Below are 6,937 nucleotides of genomic sequence, written 5' to 3'. Positions count from 1 at the left end.
AGACTTACGACACATTTCACTCGAAGGCAAGACTTACTACACAGCTCACTCGAAGGCAAGACTTACTACAAAGCTCACTCGAAGGCAAGACTTACTACACAGCTCACTCCGAGGCAAGACTTACTACACAGCTCACTCAGAGGCAAGACTTACTACACAGCTCACTCAGAGGCAAGACTTACTACACAGCTCACTCCAAGGCAAGACTTACTACACAGCTCACTCCTAGGCAAGACTTACTACACAGCTCACTCCAAGGCAAGACTTACTACACAGCTCACTCCTAGGCAAGACTTACTACACAGCTCACTCCTAGGCAAGACTTACTACACAGCTCACTCCAAGGCAAGACTTACTACACAGCTCACTCCTAGGCAAGACTTACTACACAGGTCACTCAGAGGCAAGACTTACTACACAGCTCACTCCAAGGCAAGACTTACTACACAGCTCACTCCTAGGTAAGACTTACTACACAGCTCACTCGAAGGCAAGACTTACGACACAGCTCACTTCGAGGCAAGACTTACTACACAGCTCACTCCTAGGCAAGACTTACTACACAGCTCACTCGAAGGCGTCTTACTACACAGCTCACTCGAAGGCAAGACTTACTACACAGCTCACTCGAAGGCAAGACTTACTACACAGCTCACTCGAAGGCAAGACTTACTGCACAGCTCACTCGAAGGCAAGTCTTACTACACAGCTCACTCGAAGGCAAGACTTACTACTTGCCTGTACGCACTGCACTGTGTGTGTGTTTATATGGTGTGTGTGTGTGTGTGTGTGTGTGTGTGTGTGTGTGTGTGTGTGTGTGTGTGTGTGTGTGTGCGCGCTAGCCCTCGAATGGACGTTAAACTTGACGTCCCGTCTGACAGCATTCGTAGATCGACGTTAGAGACCCCACAGTGTCCATATTGAAAAGTAGGCGAGCTGTCGCTGGCACTCTGTACAAATTCCTCCTCTGACCAGCAGAGGGCACTGCATCAGCGGCACAGGCGCATGTCAAGCCTTGTGCTGCACACCAACGAAGAAGAAGAGTATCGTCGTGGGAGGCGGGGCGGGGCCAGTTCGTCATGTCGATTGTCATTTTCGGGAGGAATGCAATGGACATGTTTCGCAGAACATTCAAACCTCCTGTGGAATTTTAAACGCGAACGAGTAACTTTTTAAACGCGAACGAGTAACTTTCTAAACGCGAACGAGTAACTTTCTAAACGCGAACGAGTAACTTTCTAAACGCGAACGAGTAACTTTCTAAACGCGAACGAGTAACTTTTTAAACGCGAACGAGTAACTTTCTAAACGCGAACGAGTAACTTTTTAAACGCGAACGAGTAACTTTTTAAACGCGAACGAGTAACTTTTTAAACGCGAACGAGTAACTTTCTAAACGCGAACGAGTAACTTTCTAAACGCGAACGAGTAACTTTTTAAACGCGAACGAGTAACTTTCTAAACGCGAACGAGTAACTTTCTAAACGCGAACGAGTAACTTTCTAAACGCGAACGAGTAACTTTTTAAACGCGAACGAGTAACTTTTTAAACGCGAACGAGTAACTTTCTAAACGCGAACGAGTAACGTGTTCATTTTCCCGACCAATAGGAAGCTGAGCGCCGCTTGTTTGTTATCGGAAACGACTTCCGTGATTGTGGGAAAGTCCCAAAGTTCGTCTTCCTGCCTTAGTTACGGCGCCGCTCGCACCGAGTACTCACACAGTACGCACACAGTACTCACACAGTACGCACTGTTCTGGTAAATACAGTCACGCGAACTGGACGCTGCGGACTTTACATTCTTCTTCACCTCATTTAACTTTATCCTCCAAATTTAACTTTAATTTTGACCATTTAAACCGTCACTGTATCGAGAAGACGCCTCTCAAATGGTGAGTTTCATACATTATTGTTATATTTAATTATTTACAGACATACAGTGTATACTGTACAGTGTATACCCACCGTGATGACGCGGTATAATGGCAAATGCGTTATTAAATTAATTATTGACGATCAAACTTTATCAGGCTCCATGATGATCGATGACGTGCACTTGAGCTTCGTGACGTTACCTGATGGACTCTGTGTGTTTGTTTCCTAAACACACGAGGAATCCACAGGTTGCCTGCGTGCTGGTTACCTGTGCGGTCACGTGGGGTGCTGGATATGTTCTCCAAAGTGGGAACTCGGTTCCTCGTCGGTTTTATGAACCCCAATTAGGGACTAATTAATGAGGCCTACAATGTACAAAATATACACGATCGTCTGGCCTCGTCTCTCCTACTTTACAAACAAAAGTTTAACGATTACCTGTTGGCATCCTCTTCGGATCCTTTATTTATTTGTGTATGATTACCTGCATATTCCGATAACTTTGCTATCATTGTCTTGGTTAGCATAAAGTCTCTCTAATGTTTGACCCCAGGTTCAAATCCCAAGTGTGATCTACACCATGTATTGTTTACCAATGTCCTTGTGATTTCACCTTACAGTACAGTACCCTTATTAGTCCCCTACCGGTGTACACCGGAGGGGACTAGAGGTTTACACGCCGTCTGTCCGTCAGTCCGTCTGTCCGTCTGTCAGTCAGTCAGTCTGTCCGTCTGTCAGTCTGTCAGTCTGTCCGTCTGTCAGTCCGTCACGCAAAGAACAGTTTTCCGGACTTTATTTCTAAACGCTTAATGCTAATGATTTAAAACTTGGCACATGGTTTCCTCATGATAAGTTACAGATCAAGTTCGAACTTCACGACGTTTCGATCATTTTTAACAAAGTTATGGCACTTTGAACTTTGGGAATTCTGATAATTCTGATGATCCTTAACTCAGTGCCATTTAAAGTTTTAATTTCCTTTAAAAAACAATTTCTCTGCAATAATAGGACCGATTGAGATCAAATTTTCACCGTAGGAGGGACTCGGTCTGTAGAATATTTTAATTGTAATTATGACGTCACAGGTCACGTGGTTCGGTGGCCATATTGTTTTTCGTGAAAACACGAAAACCCCTTTTTCTCTGCAACGGCTGAACAGATCGAGGCCAAACTTTGCAGGCAGAATCGCATACCCATGACGAACAAAAAAGTCAACGAGCATGACGTCATGCGTCACATCGTTTCAGAGTTATGACGTTTTAAAGCATGAACCTTTAAAACCGAGCTCCTCGCTCATTTTTGATCCAATCGAGGGGAAACTTCACAGATCTGTTCAGCATGTCAGTCTACTAAAATGTCCTATTGGAATTTGCGATAGGGCACGTGGTTTGGCAGATATCGTTAATTAAACGAAAATATTTAACGACAGACAGACTGCCGGTAGGGGACATGTATTGCAGCGCAATACTCAGAATGCTTGTTTATATTGAGGTTTTGGCCTGCATGTGATTTATGAACAACTCCACTGTCATACCAAAATCAGTGACGTCATCGTCAGTAAAACTAACAACCCTGGCCAAGTTATAGTCACACCAACATCAGTGATGTCATCATCAGTGATGTCATCATCAGTAAAACTAACAACCCTGGCCAAGTTATAGTCATACCAAAATCAGTGACGTCATCGTCAGTAAAACTAACAACCCTGGCCAAGTTATAGTCATACCAAAATCAGTGACGTCATCGTCAGTAAAACTAACAACCCTGGCCAAGTTATAGTCATACCAAAATCAGTGACGTCATAGTCAGTAAAACTAACAACCCTGGCCAAGTTATAGTCGTACCAAAATCGGTGACGTCATCGTCAGTAAAACTAACAACCCTGGTCAAGTTATAGTCAAAGCAAAATCTGTGACGTCATAGTCAGTAAAACTAACAACCCTGGTCAAGTTACAGTCACACCAACATCTGTGATGTCATAGTCAGTAAAACTAACAACCCTGGTCAAGTTGGACATACCAACATCAGTGACGTCATAGTAAAACTAACAACCGTGGTCAAGTTTTAGTCACACCAAAATCAGTGACGTCATAGTCAGTAAAACTAACAACCCTGGCCAAGTTAGTCATACCAACATCAGTGACATCATAGTCAGTAAAACTAACAACCCTGGTCAAGTTATATAGTCTAGTAGGAAGACTAGGTCCCCCTGCACCCCCCGGAGATATACTTCTAATCAGTGTTTCTAGATTGGAAAAAATGTGTAGAAAATGACTAGCTATGGCCCCAAACTGAAAAAATGTCCCACATACCATTTTTATGCAAATTACTGCTGCCATTATCAAAAAAACGATTTTTGACATATCTCAGCCAATATTGCAGATAATTGAAAAATGAAGGTGTCTAGACCCATGTTTTGAAGGGCATAGATCATGATAGAACTATTCATAACATGATTACATGTGTCTATGGTATACTAGTATGCTAATTAGTGCTTTATTTACAAAATAATCACAGTTTTACGAAATAATAGACTCATATTAAGGTCCGTCTACACAGACGTTAACACAAAGTTTTATTTTTCTAAATATTACAACTGTCAAAATAGTCCTAGCACTCAATGTGACCACTCTTCTCTTGCTTGTTTTAGATAAACATCATTAGCATTAGTGATTCTACACTGAGTCAGTCATCATCATTTTCATCGAAATCGTCAGAGTCAAACTCTTCTTCTCCTTCCTCTTCCTCCTCCTCTTCGTGCTCTCCTGTGTTCAGAAGATCCACCAGTGAGGTTGGTAGGATGGGACCACTGGACCACATTGGTTTCAACAGTCCTTCATCAGTCCTTATCCATCCTTGCTCCTCATAAGGTTTTGGCTTTTCGATGATAGGTTGATCGGCTCTTTTGTACAATGCTACGCGGTGGTTCACACGCTGGATGTGCGGCTTCAGGGCAGACTGGCATGGAGGAAGGCGAGCCAGATCAACCTTGGACTTGGATGTGAGGGTCTTGTCCTCTCCCACCATTTTTCGTAGCAGCTTGGCACGGACAATGTCCACTGATGACTCGCGACTCTGGCCGTACATCACACAGGTGAATTTTTCTAACTGCCTCTCCACCTCAGGGTTGGCATCCCAGTTGTCACCCAGTTCACCGAATGCCCTGTGAAACCTGGGATTCTTCTCCAGCTTTTTCAAGGGCCCGACTTTTCCCTTCCCTTTGAAGGCACTGGTGCAGTCTTCTCCGCTGAACACATAGTACCCCAGGAGAGTGGCACAGTAGTCCTCTCCCAGGGATTCTGCCAGCTCAGAGACGTTGACAAGTTGGCGATGCTTCCCTGACCCTGTATCCAGGTACACCGTCAGCTTGATGTTGTGGGCATGGTGGAGCAGGATCAGGAGGATGTCTGTGTCCGGTGTTCTGACTACAGCGTTCTTGTATCCGATGGTAGCAGCATGATGGAGGTACAGAACCACCCTGGTATCAGTCTCTTCCTGGTTGCTGTAGATCGTGGGGAGTTCACGTACCTCGACCTGAAACACAAAAAGGCACCGCATTTCAATCACCAGTCACTGCCAGTTTCAGTATATCTCCGGGGGGTGCAGGGGGACCTAGTCTTTTTTTGATAATGGCAGCAGTAATTTGCATAAAAATGGTATGTGGGACATTTTTTCAGCTTGGGGCCATAGCTAGTCATTTTCTACACATTTTTTCCAATCTAGAAACACTGATTAGAAGTATATCTCCGGGGGGTGCAGGGGGACCTAGTCTTTTTTTGATAATGGCAGCAGTAATTTGCATAAAAATGGTATGTGGGACATTTTTTCAGCTTGGGGCCATAGCTAGTCATTTTCTACACATTTTTTCCAATCTCGAAACACTGATTAGAAGTATATCTCCGGGGGGTGCAGGGGGACCTAGTCTTCCTACTAGACTAATAGTCATACCAACATCAGTGACGTCGTAGTCAGTAAAACTAACAACCCTGGTCAAGTTATAGTCATACCAAAATCAGTGATGTAGTCAGTAAAACTAACAACCCTGGTCAAGTTATAGTCATACGAACATCAGTGATGTAGTCAGTAAAACTAACAACCATGTCTAAAATTGATGTTTTAGAATGCTATTAAAGAGGTGATTGTATAGCTGATATTAAGACCAGGGAGTGATTGCTACATTCAATGTGTATTATCTCTGAATAACATTTGCAAACCTGATTAAATCAACTGATAATGATCAGATGACTGCAAAGGAATTCTGGAAGGTCTTTACAATAAGGAATGCTCTATGTAATGTTGAGGAGTGTTGGAAGGAAGTCACCCGTTACTGTATGAATGGTGTGTGTAGGAAACTTCGCCCTCAATTTGTTCATGACTTCAAGGATTTCAGCATGAATAATGATCTGTCGAAAGCACGAAGTAATGTCTTCTTAATGGTCAAGGCTGTCGGCTTTGATGAGGCGGAGGAGGGTATTGTAGAGGAGTTGCTGGACTCGTACCGGGAGAAGCTCTCATATGAGGACCTTATACTGCTGGAGAAATAACGCCAGGTGGATCTTAAATATACTGGACAAAACAAGTTAGAGATTGCCTTTTCAAGTTATTTTTTCTACGAGAAAATAAAGTTACTTTTAAAAACTTTTCAATAATTACCACCGTCCATATGTATTCAATAACTGTGTGTAAAATGATAGCACGTGCAACTTGTTTTTCAGCTGTAGCATGATAATTTGTCTCGGTTGCTCTAAAACCAAAGTGTACATAGTGTATCTGCCGTTCTGTAGCTTCAACTGAACTTTAAGAAGGCTACTGTTTTGCTTCTTTTTTTTTTGCATTATTTGACGTTTAGTACACTCGGGTTCAATTACCAGCACTAGCAACGGTACCCGCCCTATGGGCGGGGCTTCAATTGGGAGGACCAAATGAAAAGATAAAATATCAGATTTTGGTGAAGTTGTTGGTGTGCCTCCAAGACACCGAGACTGGTGTGCAGCTGTGTCACGTCCTTGTTCACCAGATCTGTAATTCTTGGACTGCCTCCGAGACTGGTGTGCAGCTGTG

General features: G+C 43.4%; 1 long non-coding RNA gene across 2 annotated transcripts in view; it reads left to right on the top strand.

The window, feature by feature from the left end:
• The first annotated feature begins 1,051 nt into the window (after positions 1-1,051).
• Positions 1,052-6,937, top strand: part of LOC137433022 (uncharacterized) — a 32,820-nt gene continuing 26,934 nt past the window's right edge. Inside the window, exons 1-2 of one of the 2 annotated variants that reach the window (XR_013624423.1) lie at positions 1,052-1,428; positions 1,584-1,893. This is a non-coding gene — a long non-coding RNA (uncharacterized LOC137433022). Of the gene's footprint in view, positions 1,894-6,937 lie in introns of both variants that reach the window. The other variant, XR_010985622.2, reaches the window with a different exon arrangement.

Source organism: Myxine glutinosa, chromosome 8, assembly GCF_964187855.1.
Source record: "Myxine glutinosa chromosome 8, kmMyxGlut1.1, whole genome shotgun sequence".
In the NCBI taxonomy this organism is placed as follows: Eukaryota; Metazoa; Chordata; class Myxini; order Myxiniformes; family Myxinidae; genus Myxine; species Myxine glutinosa.
This window is presented reverse-complemented; position numbering and strand designations above follow the sequence as displayed.